Source organism: Diadema antillarum, unplaced genomic scaffold (assembly GCF_040938485.1).
Source record: "Diadema antillarum isolate AM-2024a unplaced genomic scaffold, OU_Dant_1.0 seq00000007_RagTag, whole genome shotgun sequence".
NCBI lineage: Eukaryota > Metazoa > Echinodermata > Echinoidea > Diadematoida > Diadematidae > Diadema > Diadema antillarum.
The window spans coordinates 163,243-191,159 of record NW_027271129.1 but is presented as its reverse complement, the minus strand read 5'-3'; the positions used below and the strand labels follow the sequence as shown (position 1 = coordinate 191,159).

At 40.7% G+C, this 27,917-nt stretch overlaps 1 protein-coding gene across 2 annotated transcripts in view; it reads right to left on the bottom strand.

Annotated features, from left to right (window-relative positions):
* The window catches only part of LOC139724954 (alpha-N-acetylgalactosaminide alpha-2,6-sialyltransferase 2-like), a 188,861-nt gene extending 161,332 nt beyond the window's left edge, over window positions 1-27,529 (bottom strand). For both annotated transcript variants that reach the window (XM_071636072.1, XM_071636070.1), the window contains exon 1: window positions 26,968-27,529. The gene's annotated coding sequence lies outside the window, so the exon portion shown is untranslated. The remainder of the gene's footprint in view (window positions 1-26,967) is intronic.
* Window positions 27,530-27,917: the final 388 nt, after the last annotated feature.

The following is a 27,917-nucleotide window of genomic DNA, read 5'->3' as shown; positions in this document are numbered from 1 at the left end:
TTTAAGGTATTGATCATGATAATGCAGCAAAATATTTGAAGCTTGTTTGTTGATTACGGCTACGAGTTATGGATACTTGTATTATTATTAACAATTTTTATGTCTACTTGCATCATACATTCTTGAGAAATTTTTGTTAGGATTATCTTCCTTTAAATGTGTTACATGTGTGTTCATATACCTTTTTAATCACATTAGACGTTATACATTTATTAGGTGGGTTGTTGTTGTTTTTTTTTGGTAGCTCGAAAAAAAGCACAGGATTGTTGCATATTACAAGTCTAGTACACATTGTATTTCCCAATGACGGCTTCTTATAGTATAATAGTATAGCATAGTCAGATTCCTTGCAGCTGAGACTACATGTATGTTACTTTTGTTTTTACATTGAATGTTCATATTGATACGTGTGCTGATCATAGAAAGTTCACACAAGGTCCTGACTGATACAGTAACATTGTGTGAAGCTTTAATGTTAAATACAACTATCAGGTAAATTTTGTGTTCAATTATTACCACAATTTGTATGTTTTTTATTGTTTTTTATTGTTTCTATTTGTTTTTATTGAACCTATGAATTCATATTTTGTTATTATATTATATTTGGATCTTGTACGATTCATTTGACTTTTGACTTTTGAACTATGCGTCGTTTTGCACACACAGTTTGGATGATCGCATGTTATAAGTTATTTGTATGGTGTCGGAAATTGAAAGCATTTTTTTTATTTCATCCTTTAATTTTTATTGTTTTTTGGATATCAATATCTTGAATAAAAAATATATGAAATTCTCTGAATTTCTCAAAATCAGTTGCCAAATGAGTGTCCATTGGGTGTGTGTAATTTCAAGTTAGTAGCTAATCTAGAAATGCCCGTTGCTATGGAGTGAATGTATGCTTGACTTATGAGTGAAAGTTGAATTTCAAGTCAAACTTTAAATGCCATTATCTCGAAACCGACTTTCGCTTTATGAATTATGAAAAACAACCATAACTTTGCTATTTTTTCATCAATTCATATAAATGAGGTATCATTTTAAAGGAAATTTTTCACTTTATCCAGTAATGTCAAAAATGCAAATTTGATTTTTGCCTTGAAGTGTTGGGTTTTGCTGTAGCAGGTCACATATATATTGAAATCTTTGAGCACAGAAAACGGGACTTCCATTGGTTTTGTTTTCTTTTCTCATTTTCTTTGGTCAAAGTTTTTCACTATTTATCAATTGTTTCTGGTCAGTTTTTCCTTTCTTTGTTTCAATATTCTTATGTAAGATTATATATATATATATACACATATATATAATATATATATACACATATATATATATAATATATATTATATATATATATACATGCTTAAATACGGCCGCCACCCTATTCCAAGGTCCTGAATCAGGGTGCAACGGTAAACCGGGGTAATAACACGCCTAATCTTATTTTGTCTTCGTTTTTCCTTCTGACGAGATAGCTGGATAGCCCGTATACAACTAGCTGGTCAGTTGTATGTACTTGGGGTGGACCACATTACCGATTTATGCACCTTGAGTTTTCCGATAACGAAATGCCGATTCGGGATCTATTCATGTGTCTGGGTTTGTGATTCTTTCACACAAGGGACTTCCACTTTTTATATCCAAGTGATGAGGTGCAAAGTGTTGTGCCTCTACTACACACACCATTGCTCAGCTAGACTTGAGATAAGTGGGATTCATACCCGCAGCACCGAACACGTCTTATTTGGACCGCAAGTCATACGCTACCGACTGAGCCACCTCGTCGTCACCCTTTCATGGTCAATTACATAACTTTCCAGCTGGCAAGCGATATGATTTCCTCCTGCTGAAATTGGTGTACACCTGCTCTCCCTTGACAAGACAGCGTCTGCTTCTTCAGTGAAGGAAGCAATGGCCGAAGCTTCCAAGGAATCGAGCTCCTCAATCCAGGTCAGACCAGTATTCTAGGGGCAGTTAACTAAATTTGATCATTAAAGTCCTTTAATGGCAGTATATCATCAGAGTAGGTGAAGACAATTCAGCTGTTCAGGTTTTTTCTCATCGTTTTTTATTCTCTTTTTATCAAACGGAACCGTTTCTTTACTGAAAGCGCAAAAGACTAGGGAAACTGACACCTATTAATGTTGTATGGGATACTGATCCTGAAGAAAATAATCTTTACATTTTGCCCAGCAACACTGTGCAGTCCTCTGACAAGAGATGGTGATGGCACCACTCAAATCTCAAGTTATGATTGGAAGAGCGTAGTGTCTTCCTGAAAATTAAGATCGAAAAAAAAGAACTGCCCTCATTTATCAGCGCACAGATATCCAAGAATAAATGGGACGGACAACTCATCCTGAGCACCTGATTCTAGACGGAAATATCCAACAGGAATTGTGATCTCACAATCTTTCAGCTTTCCAACAACTTAGATGCGATCTACAGTACCAGTCACCACTAAGTATTACACGTTTACACGTTTCGGGTCCGCTCACCCGTTTCGCGTGAGCGAATCGAGTGGAAGTGAACTTTACACGATTCGCTCGCACAGGCCCGCCCGCAGAGGGAAACGTGTAGCGTTCAGAACTTCACGATTCAGTGCCGATGTCCGAGCGAGGGATACGCGTATTTTTCTTCTACACGTTTCGGGCGTGTTGCATGCGTGTGCACATTGTGCGCGCTGATCGAATCCAGACAGCGCTGTGTTGAGCAGACGATGTTCGAGCATGGATGGATAGCAGCAGCATGCTCCGGCACACCGCAAAGATACTACAATGTAGCTCGTTAGATACTACAATGTACTAGTAGTTCGTTAGATATACCACTAATCAGGGAGGTGGAAAGAGACCATATCGTCCTGCTGCCATGTGCCGGAAAATTCTTCGTGCACAATATACAAAGTTATACACTAGTACAGCATGCACAGCTGCCTAAACAGCACTATCATCGTCGACTCGCGATGGTCGTCAAATTTGTACTCATGGGCGCAGTCAATGGAATCGGGCAAGCAAAAATTTCGAAGCCACCTTTTTCCCCACAGCCAACATTTTCCTCGAACATTGAACCCATGAAATCACGCATACGCAAACCTAAAACTAACGCTGGCTGTCTAACGTTAGCGATGTCACGATTTCAACAACTGTCAGACACTTAATACTCAATTCAGGAAGGTGCAAAAGTCCATTTATATTCCAATACACAACGTGTGTCTCGCCAAATAACTGGTGGTAGTGTGTGGTGAACAAAGCCGAGTACTAGTATTTCGGCAGTAAAAGTAGCAGCAGCAGAAGAAAATGTCTACCACTTGCTGCTCGCATTATTACACTGCCAGCAGGTCAGTGGTAACTAGTAACTTGGCACGCTTCACATGAAAGTTCCAACGATGCCAAGGTGCGCCAGACTGGGGAATGGGGAGGGGTGGAGAGAGAGAGAGAGAGACCAATCACCAGAAGAAACCGCGCGTACTGGCGCATTCTCGGAGGTCATGAACAGTCTGGGGTCTTGGAGATGAACAGAGAAGGAATGTTTAATTAAAGATAGCTCAAGTCGAAGACCCAGGATTACAAACGTTGATTCTTTTTTTCCCCTTTCATTTAACATGCCTTCACGTTTAGAAATGGTTGAACTCCTTAAAAAAACTCTCCTGCGATTTTTGTTAATGTAGCCGTTTAAAACGACAAAATCATGAAAGTGTTACTACGTGTAATACAATAGTTAATACTATACCTATTGCTTTAATCATAATTTAATTATCTGTAAAACACAAATTTGACTACCAATGACAATAGAAAATACTTGCATTTGTTTTGTGCGGAGATTTTTTTGTCTTTATCCTGACTAGTTTATATGAAATTTCTAATGTTTTTACGGCAGCGTCAACAGCCTAAAATAAATTACTGAGAGATTTATAAATTATGAAATTTTTGGCAACCATCCATTTGAACTTCAGGCATGAAAAGCTCCTGATATTCAGCAAAAACAACTCAAGAGATCAGAGACAAAGTTCCTTCAAATTTTGAGGAAGTAGCACGCAGATTTGCTGGGTGTGGTAGGGTCCATGCTTTGAGATCGTCACAATCGTGTTGTCACCAGGGAGGTGGAGTGTCTCTCTTCCACCTCCCTGTTGTCACGGAGTATCTGGAAATTCTCACAAACTCCAGGATCACCCCTCCCTGTCAACTCCATGTTGCTCCCAGGGAGGCGGGAAGAGTCTCTTCCCACCTCCCTGTTGCTCCCCAACGTGCATCGTGAATGCATGCATGGCGTCTCTTGTCACCGTCAGTACCCGAGGCTGCTTTGTATTTGTCTTGGAATATTGATTCATTTCTTGTCATGACATGAGTGTAGTAATCTTTTTGCATGGCTATGTAAGAAATTGTGATACAACGTGTACTCAACTCGTCTTTGTGATTTTTTTCTTTCAGTCCAAAAGGAAGACAAAATAGTATCATGACGTTTGCAATTGTTCGAAAGGTCTGCTTTTGATAACTCACAGACTAGTAGTAATCATCCTTGTTTTTCCCGCTCCCAGGCCCTCCAATTTTATTGAGCAATCCACATGCGCGCGCAAATTCCTTTGCCATGTGGTTTTGTCAGCCAGCTGTCGGAATGTGCTTTGAAGTTACATTTCAGCCTGGCCTGGCTGGCATGAATGTGTGTCGAGTTTCAATCAATACCTACTGTTGTTTTATTCTTGTATTTGAACATGTCGTTTCACCTGACAACACACGGAGATCGGGAAGGTGTAGGGCTATGGAAGAGGTTTTTGTTGTGTGTTGCAACCTAATCCGGGCAATTAACCCCAGGGAGCAATTAACCCCCCCCCCCCCCCCCCCCCCGCTAAATACTGGTTAATGGTAAGGTTAGAGTAAAGATTAGGGTTAGGTTTGGGTTGAGGAGTTTGGGTTATGGTTAGGATTAGGGCCAGGGGAAGGGTCCGGGGTAATTGCCCAGGAAGAAAAGAGGGACGCACTTTTGTTCTTGGTCAAATTGATTTTCCTAGGTGATGCTGTGGAGCTATAAAGGAATAAAAAAAAAGCAATTATGATGTCTGGCGTACTTCCGGGACGTCTTATTTTTCTTGCACTCTGAAATTTCCGAATGTTTCGCGTTATCAATGTCGTTAATTGTTGTATAGTTACCCTCTTTCGCATTATAAACTTCAAGTCCATAGAACGTTCATACGCATTAAGATCACACTCGAAAAGCTATACTGGTGTATAGTTTGAACACAGCAAAATGAAATAACGAATATCCCGCAGATTTTCCAGAATTATGCTTCATGTGGGTCCATTCATATTTTTCTTTTTCTTTTTTTTTTCATTTGTCTTCTTGTCGATGTGGGGGGTAGATTCAGGATATACAACTTTTCCTTTTCCCCTTTCGCCCCGGTGCGATTACTCCTGGTGCTGACATTCTTTCTGCTCGTCTTCGGATTTACTGTTGTTGTAAATAAATGCGCATGAAGCCCCAGCTGTATCGCAAAAAAAGAAAAAAAGGTCTATCTAAAGTTGACCTGCAAATACAAGTAAAATCCGAATCAATTAGCCGTGGTACGGGTTCGCGGTTCCAATCCCCTCGAAGCCCGATATTTGCCCTTCAGCAAGACACTTTATCCACAAAACACCAGGGCTTCACACTATAACTTTTATTTTGGTGGCCCGATCGGGCCACCAAAATGATTGATTTTTATTTTTTTGGTGCCCCCCCCCCCCCAAAAAAAAAAGAAAAACCATCGGTCCTACTAAACATAGAAAAATAAATATCAAGTATTACTGAATGATACAGGTACCCACGTCTAAAATAAATGAATAGAAAATTTAATCATCTTATACCGTTATTCTGAGTTCTAAGATTTCGCAAATAATGATATACACATATAGGCTTATAGATTTAAAAGTTGATGCCACGGTCAAAATCTAGGTTTGAAATGAGAAAGTGGGAGCATTTGCAGACATTGTAAACATCCGACATTTGTTTAAGCATCGTATACAAGAGCCAAAAATTACCGTTATTTATTTTTGATGGAAATTTAAGCAATCATCCAACATTTGCTTTACAAGTATTTGAACACCTTCCGGAGCCGATTGTTACCGTTAATCATTTTCCAATGTAAAACCAAGCAACCGACATTCATTCTAGCATGTTACGGACCTGAATATCATCCTTATTCATTTCCGAACGTGAAAGCAAACATCCGCTCTTTATTTTATCATCTAACTGAGCCGATTGATACCGTTGATCATTTCCAAATGTAAAAGCAACAATTTGTTACTTATTTTAGCATCGTACGGAGCAGAATATTACCGTTATTCATCTCCAAATTCAAAAGCAAACACCCGACATTTATTTTATGATCGTAAGGAGCCGAATATTACTGCAGTCCACTTCCGAAAGTGAAATGAATCATCAGCTGACACATTTCAGCATCGTACGGAGCCGAATGTGTTATACATGTACTGTTTTTCACATTCAAACGTCAAGGCAGACATCCGACATTTAATTTACCATCAAACGCATCTGAATGTTATTGTTATTCATTTCGAAATGTGAAATAGCAAATGTCTGATGCTTATTTCAGCATCTTAATTATTGAGCAGAATGTTACTGCTATTCACTTCCGAACGTTCAAGCAATCATCTGACCTTTATTTTGGCATCTTCCGAAGCCGAATGTTATTGAGCACTATTTACTTTCGAACGTAAAAACGAACATTCGGCATTTATTTCATCATCGTACGGAGCTGAATATCATTGTTATTAGCATTTCCGAACGTCAAAGGGATCATTCGACATTATATTTTAGCATCTTCCGGAGCTGAATGTTATTGCCATTCACTTTCGAACGTATATAAAAGCGAACATCCAGCAATTATTTCATCATCATACTGAGTTGAATACTATATTGTTATTCATTTCCGAACGCCAAAGCAAACATTCAACATTTATTTTAGCATCTTCCGGAGCTGAATGTTATTGCTATTCACTTTCGAACATAAAAGCAAACATCAGACAGTTACTAGTATTTTTCATCGGACGGAGTTGAATACTATTGTTATTCATTCCCGAACGTCAAAGCAAACATTAACTTCACCATCAAACACAGTTAAATGTTACTGTTATTCATTTCGAAATTTAAAAGCAAACATCCGACAATTATTTAGCATCGCATGGAGCAAAATATAACTGTTATTCATTTCCGAACGTAAAAACAATCATGTGACATTCTTTCAGCATCTTCTGAAGCCGAATGTTATTGCTATTCACTTTCGAAAGTAAGGCAAACATCCGACATTTTTCTCATCGTTGTACGAAGTTGATTATTATTGTTATTCATTTCCGAACGCCAAAGGGATAATTCGACATTTTACTTTAGCATCTTCCGGAGCTGAATATTATTTTTATTTACTTTCGAATGTAAAAGTAAACTTCCGGCATTTATTTTATCACTGTAAGGAGTTGAATATCATTATCATTTATATCTGACCGTCAAAGCAAACATTCGACATTTATTTCAGCATCTTCCGGAGCCGTATTTTATCCTTATTCATTTCCGAACGCAAAATCAAATATCTGACATTGATTTCAGCACCGTACGGAGCTGAATCTTACCATTATTCATTTCCAAAAGTATAAGCAAACATCCGACATTTATTTTTGTATTATACGGAGTCGAATATTACCGTTATTCATTTCCAAAATTAAGAGCAAACATCTAACATTTATTCTAGCAGCTTAAGGAGCCGATAGTTACCGCTGTTCATTTTCAAAACTATAAGGCAAACATCCGGCTTTTTTGGTGGCCCGGCGGGAAATGTCCTGTGATGTGTAAACGATTAAGTGTAACGTGATAAGAATGGTGCATGGATCACTAAATAAACCATTTGAACTTGTGTTACGTAATGACGAAAACCGCGTCTCTCGTTAATCGTTTCGTTTCGATTGGTCGAGTCCATCCTTTCGCTGGAAGACATTTTGCAAAATCGTTGGCCCGTTTTATCCTGAAAATGTCAATGACATGTTTCTGAACATAAACATGAAAATATATGTTAAATTCTTGATTGTGAATGAAATATGAACATTATAATTTGATGTTGTTTTGTACGCATTGATGTATCGTTACAAGATTGTTTTTTTTTTTCTAATCATGTCCTGACATTAATTCGCTATACACAAGTAGCACATCCTTTATTTTTGCATTTCATGTGTTCCAATTTAGATATCGTACCATTTAATAATCGCATGTGGTGGTTGTAGTATACGTACTGCTCATGCCGGTTATGTAACAACGTTACGAGCATCATTTCTGACAGTCTTCAGTGCTTTATAAAGAGACCACTAGTTTTATCAGGGTCCTCCCTGGTTTTATCATTAAAGAGGAAAACGTGAATGAGCCAAATAACTCGGTCTTCTAGCTCGTGTTTCGCTCCTCGGCATCAACTATACGAAAATCGGCATGAGGGACAAAAAAAAAACCCAAGAAAATATTCTCATTTACTAGTATTGGAAGGTAACAAGGTCGACGATTGGAGTTGGTGATAAAAGACAGCGTACTAGCAGTCGTAAAGGTGTGACTGTCAAAGAAAGACGATCCTTTCAGAAGGACAGCTAATTGAGTGAGCGGCTAGTGTCTGTCCCGCACAATAGCACCCAAGCGGAACAGAGTGGACCCGCCTCTGATCTTGGAGATCAGTGCGAACCGAAGGCACTGGGATTAATTAAACACAGCTTTACACGGAGGTTTGGTATGTAATGCTGATGATTTTCCCGCTGAAAAGAAAATGTGTCAGGTGCCAGTTTCTTCACTTTAGTTACGTTCAGACGGGAGCCCTTAACCTCGAAGTTACGAAACTTCGAGGTTAGAGCTTGTAGTTAGGGACCGTGAAGACGCACTCGTAGTTAGCAACCTCGAGGTTTGCTCGATGTTTCGAGCCACGAGAAATCTTATGATTAGCGCTCTAACCACGAGCCGCGGGGGGTCCCCACTCGTAGTTAAGCACCGTGTGGACACAAAAAACAACGAACTTGAAGTTAAGAGTGACCTCGCCGTAAACTCCAGCCCCCACAATTTCCCTCTGCTTCCGGGTCAACCTCCCAAACGTACACCACAAATACACTACATGTGAAAACCCTATGACGCACGACACAACAACATCATCTTTTCTTCCCATGCGCTTGATCTCTGAAACCAACACGTCGAACTCGCTACTGTATTCTATATTCTTCTCCGACGCTAAAAAAAAATGTTTTCGACGAATATCTTCATAAAGGCATAAAGTCATCAGTGCAGTGCTATCTCTGCAGTGTAAGCGAGTCCGACAGGGTTGGACTAAAGAATAAATAGACGCCTTGTTAGCAGTGTGGGCTGAAACTTCCGGTTTTGTGGTTTTAACATCGAGTGGGACCCACTCGTAGTTACGGGGGCAGAAGCTTAACCTCGAGGTTAAGATTCGTCGTGTGGACACACGTCGTAGTTAGGGGGCAAGAGCTAAACCTCGAGGTTTCCTAACCTCGAGGTTAGGGCCTGCCGTCTGAACGTAACTTTTGTCTCCCTCTACAAATTTTCTTTCAAGAAAATGTGTCAGGTCAGGTGGCACTGACAGAGTGTCTTACGTAAGAAATACATTGTACTTCATTTGTGAATTCGTATAGTCTTGCCTAGATCTAAAAACTGCCCGAGTACTTTCTTCACTTCGTTAACATAACCATGACATCGTATCATTATGATGATTCAAAACCTGATTTTCAAATGTCATGATTCTGTATTTCTTTCTGTTGCTTTGAAACACAAACAGCAATTAGTCGATCAATGTTTCTGAGGTCGGGAATTGTAACTAAGACGGGCAGGCTTAAACTCCTTGTGCAATTTCATGAAATATTATTCTTGTATACTATCTTTGAATGGGCAGTTGAAATTAAGACATGTTGACACATTACACGTGCCTGCATACATCACATACAAATTGTACACCTATCTGCATACAAACATACATGCATATCAATGTATATACATGTACTCATATTGTTTAACGCTAGATAGTAATTATCCTCGTTTCGTCATGAGCATGAAATAGTTCAAAGATACACTGACTCATTTTGCGTCCAGTCATTTTATTTTGGTTTGCTTTTTACTTGTACAACCAATCAAATTACCTCCATCGCCGTGCGCATTTACGTCGATGCAAACTGACAATCAGATGCAGCAAACATGTAATGACCAAGTTCCCGTTCATAAATACCAATTCAGTCCAAGGAATTTTCTTATATTGAATGAAAAATGTAATAATAATATGCAGAGCTGAATTTCATGCGCCTTCTTGCAGTTAGTGAGTGTAAGGATTACCAAGGTCAAGCAGATTGCGTACCTTCTGTATGGTGGTTTTTTGATTGGTGATGAGTTTCATATACAGTGTATGTTCCAGAGCGAGTACTTTTCCGAGGAACGGAAAATTTGTATTCCAAAGAAATACATAACTAGGCAAAATACTATTTTGAAAATGAATGCGTTACTTAATACTATAGTACTAAAATATGAAGGTGCTGTTTAAACTTGCCAAGTTTGTTAAAGTAATACTACAGAAGTTAAGCTCATATTTTTCATAAAGTTTATACCCTTTTTATCTCAAAAGAAATAGTTAAAAGTTAAAAGGATATATGATGCAGAAGTAATCAACTGTTACGGTAATTGTATAAGGAACTGTGATTTTATCGGTGGCGTTTATGATTTCGTAACCTTCCCCATTATTGAAAAAAAAAATCATCATACATTATAAAATGGCGTGACAGTTTTGTTTTTTTGTCGTTGTCAGAATTCCCTACCAATATCACTTGATGCCACGACAGTTTTCAGATTTCACTTCATCATTTGAACTGTTGTACTTGTAGTGCACATTATTTTCTTTGAAAGAGGTGCTTCATAAGAAATCACCTTGATTTATGATTTTACAAATGTGCAAGAACTTTCATCACTCGCCTATTTTTTTTTCTTTTTATTAGCTTACTGTCATAATATTTTCACGATGGTATTTTTTCTGTCTTTACATAGCAAGATTGTATTTTTTTTTTCATCCAGGGTCAAAGAAAAAAGTGACAGGAAGGAAATGAAAAAGAAAGTATGAAACACCTGCTTAGCAGGCGCTTTTAATAATATAGCACAATAGTGAATGCAATACATCAGAAATTTAGTAGAGATCTAAATAATTTAATAGTGGGAAAATGAGCAAAGAAAATGGGATTTCATCGAGTTGTAAAATAGAAATTAAGTTAGCATTACAGACTGGACTTGAACAAACTTATTGTCTACAAATTAATTTGGGTGAGTTTCTACACCCAGAGACAGGACTTCAAAGACATTAATTTTGGGAGCACTACACCCGAGTGAACAAACGAAAAGAAAAGAAAAAAATGAAGGTCTCTAGACCACCCTGTCCTGCGCGGGCACACGAGCGAGCGGGCGTCATGTCAGCCACTGCCCTGCGCCTGGCGCCTGCCCGCCTAAGTGTCATTCGACATACACTTACAGGCCCATCTATGATCTAGGCTACTCGTACTCGCCATCGTCAACGTCATCATATCGGTCACTCAAAATAAATTGCATCACCATCAGAGCTCGTACATCAATACCACCACACTCATTATCATTACTATCATTACAGCCAATCTTATCCACCGCAACTTAAAATCATTCCCATCAGAGTCACTGTCACAAAACACATCAGCAAACGATTCAGACATCGCAGACCCTACGACTAGCTAACGTTAGATCTTACAAAAATGAAATGGAGGTGGAAAACTATGATGAATTAAAGTTCGATAATGGCATTTTACCGCAGACAAAAAATACACAGAACATCTTGCACCAGAAAACAAAATGGAATTGGAAAACCACGATGAGGAAAACCAGGGTGAAAACATGAAGCTTGAAGACGAACGACGAAGACACTTTACGGTAAGAATACTACCGGTACAGCTTATAATCAACAACGTTGCAACATCGTTCAATCAAACACTCGATCAAAAACTCACCTCCATAATTGTTGCTAACGAGGTAATCACTTAACAAAAAATGAGCAAAACACTCTCAGAAGTACGACTGTACTCTGAAAATAAAGGGATATAATGATACGAAAGCAAAAGAGAGAAAAATGAGAGAAAATGGACTGGAAACCTGAGAATTTACGCCACTCTAAGCTAACGTAATGTGGCACAGCACAGAAAACCGTAACTGTATACATATATACACGGCATACGATCGGATTGCCGGTGTACTCGCCACACACATACTGTACTGGTACACCGAGTCGAAGAGCGCGCGCGGACATATCGTGTAAGTACTACACGTTTCGACGATTACACGCTTCGTGCAGGCTTCCGAACTTGCGTGTAATTCGCACGACTACACGTTTCCCTCCCGCGAGCGCACTGACTCGGAACACCTTTTGAAACGTGTGATCGTGCCAAATACACGATACTGGCGTCTGTGTGGGTACACGTTCGAATCGTGTTAACGTGTAATACTTAGTGGTGACTGGTACTGTATGCAAAGATATCCTCACAAAGGATGACATAATGTTTTCTGAAAGCATTTTCTGAAAACAGTGTACAATCGCACGGATGAGCATAACATCACATTTTCGGTAGAGTGCTTTTTTTCAATCCCTTTGATCTGAGTTACCGGTGGGTCGTCATGGTCGTGGTATTGAAAAGATAAAGACCTTTTCAGCTCTTTCCTGTACAGCATACCTCTCTTCCAGAGCACAACATCAGGCACTGACAGGGTGCGACATTACTTCAGACTTGCTTTGATGTGCATGCAAAATGCCTAAGTAGTATGGGTCAGCAAACCAGAGCTCACTGACACATTAACTACTGATTCGTGCTCATGTCCAGCAAGGACTGATGAGCAACAAGGTTTATGGGGCAGCCAGCGTCAACGAGGGTAGGCATCATCTCGTCATAACGTGGGAGCAGATCATCAGAACCCACCCTATCTGCTCAAGCGGCGCTGTATCAACATTTTGAAGATGAGTGCTGCTGCAAGTGAGTTTCTACTGGAATCATGACAGCATGGGTCATGATGTGATCCCTGACTTCAGGGAGTGGAGCTGGAGGAAAGATGGCACAGGTACTTGGCAATATACTAGTACTATCACTCTATCAGCCACTCTCCGCGATGCTTCAGGTACCAAATTTCATTCTTCTGCACCACAGCTGTTTCAAGGCATGCATTGGGAGGTGGGAAAACATGAAAATGGAAAAAAAATAATAATGAAATGAATGAATGAATGAATGAATGAAGGTGAAAATGCACAATGTAGAGCAGTTGTCAGACGAGCCATGGGTCAGCAGTTTGATATTGCTGCAAACTTAAACTGGGGGGTGGGGGGAGGGGATTGAGGGCCTATCTGACGGGAGGAGACATTGTCGCAATGCCAGCGTCTCGAAGAAATTATTTTCGCTGTCACAACTAACGCGATTTCCAGGGTGACGTCCAAGACGTCTTCAAACAAAGGGACAACTTATTTGCTTGGAAGTCACGGGGGATGTTGGCACGGCTTTTGCAGTCGCAGGGACTTATCAGAGACGTCTTTTCTCAGCGACTTCCCCCTTTCGTCGCCATGATGTTATTAGCGGTCTCCACAAGATTCGGGGGACATCCCGCTGATGTTGCAGACAAATTTAGTCCCCACGACATAGCCACAGTGATGGAGACTTCACATAGACGTCTCGGAGACAAGCTGGAAGACGGAAATAGTTTCTGCAAAAAATCGAAAATGTTCAATTCTCCTGCGAATCCCGGAGATTGGCTCGTCTCCAGATGCGTCGTAGAGATGTTGAGGAGAGTAGAGTTGCAACCTGTAGTCTTCAGACCAACGAGATACCAACTTATAAAGTCTTGTGATATCATACCTAATTTGCGTCCAAGCACTTTGGATAGAATCTTAATAGACCCTAGAAGGTGTCATGAAAGTTGTACTATAGCATATCTAATCGGTACCCTGTTAATGGTGTCACTGTGGCACCTGTGAAGTATGCTTGTTCCCTAAATGGCGTTACCAGGACCGTCATGTTCTCTGCACGGCATATTTAGCTGTGGAGGCACATAAAATTTCCTATAAGGACGTTAGAGTCGAACTTTCTTACACAAGTTCGAAAATAGCAAATTGATGCCAACCTGATGTACTAAAAACTCTCTTAAACACGACAGATTTTTTTCTTTTTTCATCCAGATTAGGAGTGAACTTCATAATTATTATTCCACAGAATTTAAATCTGAATTATGAATATCTATTGTGATGGAGGATCCCTGAACTGCAAGAGAGAAATAAAAACACTTCTCTTTTTAGTGGCAACGTCAAGGACGCTGGTAATATAGGGAGTAGGCCCCGCCCCCCTTATTGCTAAACTATTAATATATTAGGTAGCAATAGGATCCTATTTCTTATATATGTATGTTTTTATTGCATTCCTTGCAGATGAAGATGAAAATAATAATCCAATAATCAAATCTTGAAAACTCTTTGAAAGGGCATTACCCATAATTCAAACTAGCTCTTTTGGCTGTCATTAAAGCAAATGCAAATATATTGAATTCCGCAAATATGACCAGTCGGTGAGGACATTTCTTCTTAGCGCCTGTAGTGTAAAAATGATTAATGGAATAATTGTGACATGAACTCTGATATTTCATAGCTTTGGACAGAACCTCACTATAAAGCTTGTGTAGCCATATTATAACAGGCCACAATTGAAATGATGCAGAAAAAAAAATTACCGGAAGTAATCATTAAAAATGAAATTGAAGGGTTACTAAGTCTTCAAATTTAATTGTGAAAAGAGAATCTGAGTAAGATCCCTTAAACCTAATTACTCTCAGACAGGGGTTCTTATTATAATTCATGTGTGCATACCTAGTGATTGAAATCTTAACATGAAAGCAGATATATTGATGTTACTCGTGAGAAAGCCCACCTCTCCCTCTCTCACAGCCCTCAACAACTGCAATTCTATTAGCAGGGCTGGCATTCCTCCTATATTGACTACAGGCAAGCCATGGTTTGACCCCAAATGACCTTTAGGGAGACCTTGTAAGGAAAAGTTGACATCAGACCATAAAAATAACTTCAGAATCGAATTCCTTGACCTATAAAATCTCTAGAGCTGACTTTTCAAATTATTGTTACACTTTAAAGGTTTTTAATTGTTATACTGGCCTTTAAACGTAGGTGGCAGCCATATTGGATTTTGCAAATATGCCGCCCTGGAGGGCGCTCTTCACAAGAAATACGCCTTTTTTCAGCCGTCGACAACTGTAATTCTATTACTAAGGTTGGCATTCCTGGAATATTGACCACGGGCAAGCCATTTTTTTCAATAAACTGTTATGAATACAATGGCTTGACCCCTATATGACCTTAAGGTGACCTTATAAGGAAAAATTTACTTCAGACCATGAAAACAACTTCAGATTCGAATTCCTTGACCCAGAAAACCTCTTAACCTGACTTTTCAAATGATTGTAACCCTTCTATGTTTTCAAATGCAAGTGACCTTTAAACCTATATGGCGGCCATATTGGATTTTGTCAATATGGCCACCCCAGAGGGCGCCCTTCTTGGCGCCCATCAAAAATCGAAATAGTATGGTTTTCTTTTACTCTGAAGGTTCGTTACTCTGAAAGAATAATGATGATAAAATACTTTAGATTCTTAATTCTGAACGATCATTAATCGGAAAACGATAAAGAAGAAATATATTCGTTTATTTCCAAAACGAAATCAATTTTGTTATTTCGAACGTTCTGCTGTATAATTTCGGAAATACAACAACGGCCCCAAAACGGTTAGTTTTTCTTACTCTGAAGGTTTGTTATCCGAAACAAATAACGATGATAGATGATGGATTCCTTTCAGAAGGTTCGTTGATCGGAAAATAATATAGAAAAAAAATGTTTGTTAATCTCCGAACGAAATCAGTTTGTTTATTTTGAACATTCATCTGTAGTACCGACCTTTGGTGTTGTTGTTGTTTTCGATTACAAACCTCCGAAGTATATACTCAGTAATGAATCGTTTCATTTTATGATAACAAACCTTCGGAATAATGACCATCATTACATTTTTTTATGATATCTCTTTGATGTCACGGCCAAACTACCGCAGTATGCCCAGAAAGGAAAGTGCCACAATGTCCCGAAAGTTCTTGATCGCTTCTCGCGCATCTGCATCAGTAGGCCTACCACGTGGTCGAGTAGACGGCGAGAAAGCAAAAACACTACGGGTATATTTGGTATACACAGCGCGTGTTGTTGCGATGCAGAGACGGCTAATTATTGCAACAGTGAAACATGAAAGGCCTAAAAGAAATCGGAACCTTCACCATCGGCACCTCCTTCTCTTTTCATTTATTATTTAGGAACAAAAGGTATGGAGTTTCTGCATTGTCTCTGTGAGAATATGCCCCCCACAACGTTCATTACATCTCCGTGAAAATGTCGCATTTAGTGGCATTTTAGCGGCGATTTATCTGTGTTGTATTGAGCATTAGCGAAGGGGTCCGCGCTTCCCGTACCCACCCCCAGAACAGCGTGTAAAAGTGCCGACAAGCATGAAGAAATTCCTGGCGAGAACCCTGTATTCACACACAAATTGCAATGGAATATTCAAGTACAACTACTCGTACTTCCGACAGAGATGTCTCGAGTGTTCGTGTTGCATCGAAAAGTAAGTGTTAGAAAGTTGTTGAAACTGCGTGGCAGCGCTAAACAGTCGTAATAGTTTAGGGCTTCCGTATGCTTGATTTTTATGGGTTTATTGGAGGGAAAATGTGGGGGAAACGGATGGCTTCAACATAATTTGCTTGCCTGATTCGGTCAAGCATTTTTTTCCTTGTTACAAAATGCTTGCCCAACTTTACTACTAGTATGAGAACGTGTGTGATAGATGAAGTTTACTTCACTTGTCATGATCGTACTGTACAAAACTCAAAGAAAAAAAAAAATCACTCGCAATTTTCCTGAACGTGAGATCGAACAAAAAAAAAAAATAAGATAAAAATATGTCATGATCATGCTGGAGAGAGCCCAAAGAATTTGCTAGATTGTGTAGACAAATCACACACAGTTTTGCTGAGCGTGATTTTGAAAGAAAGTTTTGACAAAACTTTGTCATGATCGTGCTGTGACAGAGCTCAAAGAGTTCGTAAAGTGCAAACAAGTCAAACGCAGTTTTGCTGATGTTGAGATCGTAAGAAAGTGATGTTTATTACTACGATCGTGAGAACTCAGAAATTGAAACGCACCGTTACTAACCCCGCGCGAGACACACAAGCTGCCCAAATATACAGTACACTACAACATGATACGATGTACATGAACTAGATTTTCAGCGCCAGTGTACGAGTGTATCATGCATGCATCAAACGTTAACAAAAGGTTGTTCCACAGATCCGATCGACGGGGGAAAGGATGTGCGCGCACCACTTCAGTATCTGCCTGTAGTTGCGTGCACACAAAGAATAAATCATGCCCGTCCTACCGCGGCAGGACGATCAGCGTCCTACCGCGTTCCTCCGCACGATGGCAAATTAATTTTTTTCCCCTGCCGCTGCGCGAGGAAAAAAACGTTCAGCGCGTATTACGCATTCGGCAAATCGTCCTACCGCAAATTTGCCGGATCCCGCGGTAGAACGCTAGTGAGAATAAATATCCCTTCCCTTAATGCACTGTAGTAAGTAACATTACAACTACAAATTCCCGGTACGAGTTACGGTCAGATTCAGAGTACAGCTGTGCCGTATGGCACTGAAGAACAGGTGACATGAGGGCAACAAAGATGTGGGTACGTGGGACTGTGCCCTGTCTTCCCGCGAGCAAATGACTATGAAATTTCGTGCTCGGAACGAAGGTAGAAAGTGCACCTCTTTCGATTATTTCCAGACATATCCGGACGCATGACTTTTCGAATGTGATATTTTAGAGTTCCATAAAGAAATACATACTTAGTAACATACTTGAAAGTTTTGGGTTGTTCACAAAGTCAAAATGTGAAATTTCAGCAACGATTTCTGACAATCATGTTCCATTTTGAGAGTGAAGTTATGCTCCATTTTGGAATATTTTATTGTCGTTATTTAAAAAAGGTAACATAATGGCAGGTTAAATTGAGGTTTGTACTTTTCATAACTGTTTGGATTATCAAAAAATATGAATTAATAGTAAAGTTACAGCAGTTTTGCTGTGACACTTTCATAGCGGTTTTCGTGCGAAACGTGTTCATTCAAGAGGAAAGCGAGGTCACGTCAAAATGAAAACAGTGAGTTAATTGCACCTACGGCTGGTATGTGATACAATGTGATATGCGTGTGTTGTGACAGTAGAATTTGCTGGCTTGTGATAAGCGGTAAGTGTCCGGATTTTGGAGGCCAGCCGAAAATTGGGGTTCTTACTCTAGAACACTCCAGTTAGATTTCTACTCTAGACCAGTAAGTAATAGACCACTACACTAGAAAAAGTTACCAATCAACAATACGCACATGTGTGAGTATACGTTAACGGGTGGTGTACAGTTCTGTACCTGGTTGAGGTGAGGATTTAGCTTTTAAAGGGAAGGTAAACCCAAAGAGCAATGTGGATTGAGTGAAAGCAGCAACATTAGTAGAACACATCAGTGAAAGTTTGAGGAAAATCAGACAATCGATGCAGAAGTTATGAAATTTTAAAGTTTTGGTGTTGGAACCGCTGGATGAGGAGACTACTAGAGGATATGACGTATGAGTGGACAACAATACAAAGAAAATATAAAGGAAATTCAACAAAAATTCACTTTTCTAGAATTATGAAAGAGCAATGGACCAACCTCTTTCAGAAAGCAGGGGGAATAATTGCTACCCTTAACATATAATGTCAATATCAAGTTGATGGAATTTGTAATTTTCATGAAAAATTTATTTTTGTAGAATTTTCTTTATGTTTTCTTGGTATTGTTGTCCACTCACACGTCATAACCTCTAGTAGTCTCCTCATCCAGCGGTTCCAACACCAAAACTTTAAAAATTCATAACTTTTGCATCGATTGTCCGATTTTCTTCAAACTTTCACTGACGTGTTCTACTAATGTTGCTGCTTTCACTCAATCCACATTGCTCTTGGGGTTTATCTTCCCTTTAATGCTTTGCGAGATATTCAGAAACCACTCTATGCACTACGGTTTGACTGCCATAGGCCATGTACACAGTTTAAGCAGCGCCTCAGTCAACACAGCGCAAGCGCAGATCCTCGACATGCATAATTCATGTCGCCCCAGAACCCACCGAGAATGCCTGCCGCTCCACCGCTCAACTCCCGATTGCCTACACAGAGACTCCAACTCTCCCGTTTTCGACGGGAGATCTCCCGCCGAAAACCCATTTTTGCAAAATCTCCCATTCTCCCGTTTGAGATTCAATTTCTCCCGCCCTGGCTCTGTGTCTCCCGTTGGAAAGGATTTCTTACTTATTGCTATTGTATGTTGAAAAAATAAGCCTTAGATAGCACCAGAGAGCATCTACAACCCTAGGAATTTCGCGCTTTGCACACATCAACTTGGAGTCTCCCGTTTTCTAGAGGTTTCAGGCGGGAGAATCTCCAGATCAGAAGGTGCTTTGGGTTGGAGTCTCTGCCTACAGAATATTGTTATCTCGACTATCAGCTTTGCGATCGCAGCAAGGAGAGAGCTAAAAATATCTTTGCCTCCTCTCTTGGGCTCCCTCCGATCCACGATGCGCTTGCCAGGTCTTACCTCGTTGCTGATTGGCTGAGCCATGACTGCATTGGCCGTGTGTATTGTGAGCATCGTGTCTCGCTTGCTGCATCACAAGCATGCATAGTGCGTGGAGTCACTGCACACTATCCAGCTCTCGTAACCTGTTTGTACTCTACCAGCCTCGCAGCGCACCGCTGGTATCGGGTAGGTCGCTCGCTACGGAAATCTAACATTTTCAACATTGATCTATGCACTTCAAACATCCTCGGACATACATTGCACATACTCGCACAGGGTAGAAGTAGTATCAAAACACAGATAAATCGCTCGAGAATCCACAAAAAAATATCACGAGGATGAACAAAAATTGCATGTATGACCAAAACTACTCCTTTGATGACATATTCCTGGCACAGTTTGCCGGAAAATTCCATATTATAGGGCGAAATTATATGAAAAATTTCCGTTGTTTTCCAATAAGCCACAGAGGTGTACGTGGTATCAACGTAAAGCTTATGAATGGTGTAAGAGACGTGCGATATCAGAAGCGAGGGCCTGGGCGCATTCCATAATTTCACGCGTAGGGGGCATCGTATTTTTACTGCTTACAGTCACATGTCGTTGGAGATGACTTCTTGTTGTGCATCCAGCTGTATTTCTCGATAGTTTCAACAAGCCCAATGTCGTAAGTAGCCCAACGATGTAAATCATTAGAAATTTAAGTATTCCTGATCCCATATGCCAAAGCACATTAAATGACAGTTATGCGTGAGTGAGAAATTTGTGTTGGAAAATCGGTTGATGCATATCGTAGATTGCGTGGTTGGTGTATTGCATTGCATGCACGTTATATGATAGCGGGCCGTTCGTTCGAACGGAGTAGGCATCGTAGAGACACATGGATAAGCTGTATACCCTATTGTAATGAAACAAGTTGCAAATAAGTGTATATACGGTAGCTTAGTTGACGGGAGTTATGGTAGGGATCAACGGCATGGTGTGTGCAGTGCACTGATCGAGACGTGACGTCATCGCTCATGAACGGTGGGAGTGCAAACCGTAGTGCTATGAGATGTCAAAGAGCATGCAATTCTAAGTGGTAGGCCTATCAAAAGTTTATTTGATGAAAATCGGTTTTGAAATGTTTGAGATATCCAAAAACAAGGTGAAACAAAGAGATCCTAATAAAAGGCATGGCCTGTCGCCTTTTATTATTATCACTTTTTTGGATATCTCAGCTATTTGAAAACCAATTTTCATCAAATAAACATTGAATCCTTCTTAAAACAAGGAAAAGTAGAAATTACGCGGTGCGTAATATATGTCCCCGCCGGAAGTAGCATTTTGTAACAAAATGTACAATACAGGTCTAAAAAATCAAGGTCAAAGGTCAAAGAAGTCAAAGGTCAAAATTCTGTGTAGAAGTTTTGAAGCCCTCACCTAGTGCCATCACATAAAGCAAACGGAATCGAAATCGGGTTAGAAATGGCGAAGGAGTAGCATTTTGTAGCAAAATGTACAATATAGGTCAAAAAATCAAGGTCAAAGGTCAAAGAAGTCAAAGGTCAAAATTCTGTGTAGAAGTTTTGAAGCCCTCACCTAGTGCCATCACATAAAGCAAACGGAATCGAAATCGGGTTAGAAATGGCGAAGGAGTAGCATTTTGTAGCAAAATGTACAATATAGGTCAAAGGTCAAAGAAGTCAAAGGTCAAAATTCTGTGTAGAAGTTTTGAAGCCCTCACCTAGTGCCATCACATAAAGCAAACGGAATCGAAATTGGGTTAGAAATGGCGAAGGAGTAGCATTTTGTAGCAAAATGTACAATACAGGTCAAAAATCAAGGTCAAAGGTCAAAATTCTGTGTAGAAGTTTTGAAGCCCTCACCTAGTGCCATCACATAAAGCAAACGGAATCGAAATCGGGTTAGAAATGGCGAAGGAGTAGCATTTTGTAGCCAAATGTACAATACAGGTCAAAAATCAAGGTCAAAGGTCAAAGAAGTCAAAGGTCAAAATTCTGTGTAGAAGTTTTGAAGCCCTCACCTAGTGCCATCACATAAAGCAAACGGAATCGAAATCGGGTTAGAAATGGCGAAGGAGTAGCATTTTGTAGCAAAATGTACAATATAGGTCAAAGGTCAAGGTCAAAGGTCACGACTGAAATTCTGTGTAGAAGTTTCAAAGCTCCCATGTAGTGCTATCATATAAAGCAAACAGAATCAAAATTGGCTCATAAATGACAGAGAAGTAGCAAATTGAAGATTTTGATCACACACGGACGCACACACGGACGCACACACGGACGGACGGACGGACACACGGACACACACACGTACGGAGCCCGTTTCATAGTCCCCTGCTCGAACTCGTTCGGCGGGGACAATAAAACAAGGAAAAGTAGAAATTACGCGGTGCGTAATATATGTCCCCGCCGGAAGTAGCATTTTGTAACAAAATGTACAATACAGGTCTAAAAAATCAAGGTCAAAGGTCAAAATTCTGTGTAGAAGTTTTGAAGCCCTCACCTAGTGCCATCACATAAAGCAAACGGAATCGAAATCGGGTTAGAAATGGCGAAGGAGTAGCATTTTGTAGCAAAATGTACAATATAGGTCAAAAAATCAAGGTCAAAGGTCAAAGAAGTCAAAGGTCAAAATTCTGTGTAGAAGTTTTGAAGCCCTCACCTAGTGCCATCACATAAAGCAAACGGAATCGAAATCGGGTTAGAAATGGCGAAGGAGTAGCATTTTGTAGCCAAATGTACAATACAGGTCAAAAATCAAGGTCAAAGGTCAAAGAAGTCAAAGGTCAAAATTCTGTGTAGAAGTTTTGAAGCCCTCACCTAGTGCCATCACATAAAGCAAACGGAATCGAAATCGGGTTAGAAATGGCGAAGGAGTAGCATTTTGTAGCAAAATGTACAATATAGGTCAAAGGTCAAGGTCAAAGGTCACGACTGAAATTCTGTGTAGAAGTTTCAAAGCTCTCATGTAGTGCTATCATATAAAGCAAACAGAATCAAAATTGGCTCATAAATGACAGAGAAGTAGCAAATTGAAGATTTTGATCACACACGGACGCACACACGGACGGACGGACGGACACACGGACACACACACGTACGGAGCCCGTTTCATAGTCCCCTGCTCGAACTCGTTCGGCGGGGACAATTACATACCGTAGATCAGTATTTATGGGTAAACTTGGCCTAGCGGGTAAAGTCGGCCACCAGCGCGCGCATTACAAGTACATGTACTTGTACCGCGCGCGCTGGGGGCCGACTTTATACCCGCTAGGCCAAGTTTACCCATAACTACAGTACTATTTCATATTTCCAGGCCTCGAAATAGGATTTTGGAGGGGCAAGGCCATTTAGAAAAGGGCACTTTTTCCAAGAGGCCAGGGCACTTAGGTCAGTCAGAGGGGCACCAAGGCCACATTGGAAAGAGCATGTTGGGTGTTTATGAAAAAAGAAAGAAGAAAAACAAATCGAGAAAAACAAACAAACACACACACACACACACACACAAAGTGCAACACACAACAAAAACCTCTTCCCTACAGCTATAACACATTCCCAATTTCCGCGTTTCTATCAGGTGAAACGACATTTTTTAAAACAGGAATAAAACAACAGTAGGTATTGATTGAAACTCGACACCCTTTCAGGCCAGCCAGGCCAGGCTGCCATGTAACTTCAAAGCACATTCCGACAGCTGGCTGGCAAAACCACATGGCAAAGGAATTTGCGCGCGCGTGTGAATTGCTCGTGGAGGGCCTGGGAGCATGGGTGATTAGTCTGTGAGCTATCAAAAGCAGACCTTTTGAACAACTGCAAAGGTCATGATACTATTTTGTCTTCTTTTTGGCCTCAAAGAAAAACATCAAAAAGACGAGTTGAGTATCACGAGTTTGTACATCGCCATGCAAAAAGATTACTACACTCATGTCATGACACGAAATGAATAAATATTCCAAGACAAAAACAAAGCAGCCTCGGGTATCTATAGACAGTGACATCGAGACACCATGCATTGACCATCTGACCATCTGATCTGATCTGTTGAGTTATTTTAGCTGAGTCATAGGAGCTTATCATGCCTGAAGTTCAAATGGAAGGTTGCCAAAAATTTCATATTCACAAAGCTTCAGAATTTTCTGACACATTGCCTAAGCTTATATTCATTTGAAATGGCAAATTTAGAGGGTACAAATCAATGTGGACGATGATCATCCACATCCGATGATTATCCACATATTTGCATCCTCAAAATTTGACATTTCAAATGCATTAAAAATCTTCCAGTAATTTATTTTAGGCTGTTGATGCAGCAGTAAAGACGTCAGAAATTTCATACGAACTTGAATACTAGTCAGGATAAAGACCAAAAAAAAAAAAAAAAAAAAAAAAAATCTGCACAAAAAAATACAATTCTTTCATTGTCACTGGTAGTCAAATTTGTGTTTTCACGAAAAATTTGACACTCTACTAACACCTCAAAATCGTAGGAGAGTGATAAGAAATAAAGAATCATTACGTTTGTAATCCTGGGTCTTCGCCCTGGGGCTTCGACTTGAGCTATCTTTGATACCGTAAAGTTCCGTGTATAAGACGCACCCGTGTATAAGACGCACCCCTACTTTCGGACCTAAAATTAAAAAAAAAACAAAAAAAAAACACGAAAATTCCCACGCAAATATTGCGTGTGTCATACATATTATTTTAGCTCAAAATTTCCGTAGAATGCAGCACGTATTTGCTCTATTTTTCGTTTCCTTTTATATTTTCTTTTAACGGTATTCATCGGACATCGGCAAAATATGGAAGACGCAAAATGCAAGACTTGTCTCGGTACTCACTTGCTATTGTTTCGCCTTTCAATCGTGGTACATGTGTCATGCATATATCATACTCATGAGTGTACAGTACGATCTTTGCTGTCATACATAGCAGAGGGTGTCTCGCATATTGACGCATGTCAGACTGGAAGGTTCATTACGAAAAATAAGAAAAACATCAACAAGTGTAGCAGAGGGATCATACGGCAAGACGTACGGTGCGTACGGAATGCACTGTTACCAGTAACATGTGTGTCTCTTGTACCATGCTTGTATGCACAGTGCTAGCCTTTTGCAAAAGGCAGCTCGCTATAATTTCAGCACACGCACACAGAGAGCAATGGACTTGCACACACATTGCGCAACGGGCAAGCGCGCTTCGATCCGATCGCTGTGTGCATGCGAGTCCATTGCAAAAGCCTCTCTGCAGCTGCTGCCTTTGCCAAAGGCTTGCTAGCTATCTGTATGCTACCTAGCTACAGTGTAGCTATGCTAGGCCTCGTGAAATGAAGAGCAAACGAACGACATGGATATATGATGCATGCATGCTTCACACATCGTTCATATTTACGGTGACATAGTGTCGATCCTACTCCGTATTTTACAGCTTTTGTCTATGGCCATATTGATACTAGTACATTGATAAGTTTTACGGTATCGGTAATTTAGTAATGATACCTGTACATCGCGTATTCCAGCTACTAGGTTGGCTGTTGGTAGCTTGGTAGACTGACATCGGTAGCATACAGCAGTGCTGTTAGCAGTTACAGCTGTTGTCTATGGCCAGATTGATACATCGTTACTGCACAAGGCCGATGTAAGTTTATCTCGTATTTGCAGCTTTTGTGTGTGTCCAGATTGAAAGATCGCTCATTTATCCGTAAGTTTTAGTGACTGCTTACCTTCCAAACGTTGATGGGCATACATGGCCCCAAGTTTGCCTTATAAAATTGGTGTACATGACGGATTTTTTTCCGTGATTCGACTGTACCCGTGTATACGACGCACCCCCGATTTTCAACGTTTTCCGACGAAAAAATAGTGCGTCTTATACACGGAACTTTACGGTAATTCTTTCCCTGTTCATCTCCAAGACCCCAGACAGTTCATGACCTCCAAGAATGCGCCAGATATGGGACGCGAGTGAACTGAAGGTATGATATTTGAGATCAGGAAAGTTGTTCAAGCTTATTAAAGTGTAGACTTTGAGAAAGGGAATATTATTCGTCATAAATAATAACTTTCATTCTAAAAGGGCACCACGGCCTCAAGAAAAAGGGCACATTTTTTTTTGGCCGTAACTTTGATTTAAAAAAAAAAGGCATTGCGGCAAACGAGAGGGGCACCGATGGCCATGGCCGTCGGTGGCCGTCAGTTAATTTGAGGCCTGTATTTCATAAGAGGGTTTCTCATTATCTCACTTATAAAGATAGGAATGTTCAAAATATGAATCCCCACCTCAACCAAGTAGGCACCTAACACGTTACTACAGTCCCTTTAACTAAGATCTTCATCCTGCGGATCCTGGAACACTGGAATACCATAGACCAGGTCTAACACTAGTACTTTAGACTTAACGGTATCTAGAAGCTACAGCTAGCAGCTATACCAGTCCAGGAAACCCGCTCATGAGGACCGCTCCCGCGTAAGAGGACTGCCCCGCCTCATGAGGACCGCCCCCACGCCTCATGAGGACCGCCCCCATGCCTCATGAGGCCCGGGGGGAACGCCTCATGAGGCCCCCTATTCACTTCTATTCATCTCACATCTGACGTATAAATTGTCGCAACTTTGCACGGTGATTTTTGTTACACACACATGTCCACTATCCATGATGAAAAGAAGAAAAAAATCCTGTTTTTTTTCCAAAAATCGAGTTTTAATCAACCGATGCAGAGCGCCCATTAAAACACGTGTGTTTTAATGGGCGCTCTGCATCGGTTGATTAAAACTCGATTTTTGAAAAAAAAACAGATAGGATTTTTTCTTCTTTTCATCATGGATAGAATTCTAGTGGACATGTGTGTGTAACAAAAATTCACTGTGCAAAGTTGCGACAATTTATACGTCAGATGTGAGATGAATAGAAGTGAATAGGGGGCCTCATGAGGCATTCCCCCCGGGCCTCATGAGGCATGGGGGTGGTCCTCATGAGGCGTGGGGGCGGTCCTCATGAGGCGGGGCAGTCCTTGTACGCGGGAGTGGTCCTCATGAGCGGGTTTCCGGACTGATAAATTACAGGTAGATTCTAACAGCCAAGCAGAATGGGAAAAGAGATTAACGACGTTAGGCCCTACTATTGTACTAACGTTTAGAGGTCTATGCACATACATGCAAACGGTACACCAACACTCAACAGCATTTTACCTCTAGATGCACTGGCAGCACTTACCGGTACACTGTGCTGTACTGCCACTTGTCTTGACAGGTAAACCGAAAACTGGAACAGAGTGCAGTGCAGTGAGCATGATCAGCCGAACCTTGACCAAAAGATCAGTTTGTATCTGGTCGTCGGGGATATGTTCTGGCTTCACGGATCCCCTCCTATATAGGCCTACCAAAAATAACGTCAAAACACCAACGTTTGTTGTAAATTCTCTTCCGCATGCACTACTCTTCCCTCATTCTTCCGCAGGGATCAGCGGCGGTAGGGCCAGCCAGGGTGTAGAGTGCGGCGCGGCGGATCCACTGCATGGATAAGCCCACCGTGCTGGCTATGCGCTGGAGCCAAAGAGATTTCCTCCTTCCCACCACTGGGGAGAATCTCTTTGGCTGGAGCTTGGTTTCTGTGGCTGGCCTCCAGAGTTCATACATCAGTGGGCTGGCCCCGCACTCTACTGATGACCACAGTATAGAAGCGGATGCAGCGAACTATGAGTTTTGTACACATCACAACATAAACGTCAACAGAGTTCTGTGGTACACATGCACATCACTGCACAATCTGTGGATCTGTAGCGTAGTGTTCTCCTGAGATTGTTGTTGTTCGTTTAGCTCAAGAGGGGGCATTTCATGAAGCACTTAAATTTGCTCTCAGCCAATCAGGTGCAAGGATTTCCGTAGCTTTTAACATTTTGTCAGACGAAATATCTCACAAATCGCTTCATGAAATGCCCCCAGAGCTCTCTGCCGGGTGGCGTGTTTTTTTTTAGACGGCGCAGATTGGGGACCCTAAAAATCTATTGGGGACCCTATCCCTAAACCTAACCCTAATCCTAATCCTAACCCTAACCATCAAACCCTAACCCTAACCCTAACCCTAACCCCAACCCCAACCCTAACCCTAACCCTAACCAAAAACCCTAACCCAACGTTTTTCCCATAGGTTTAACACGCGCCATG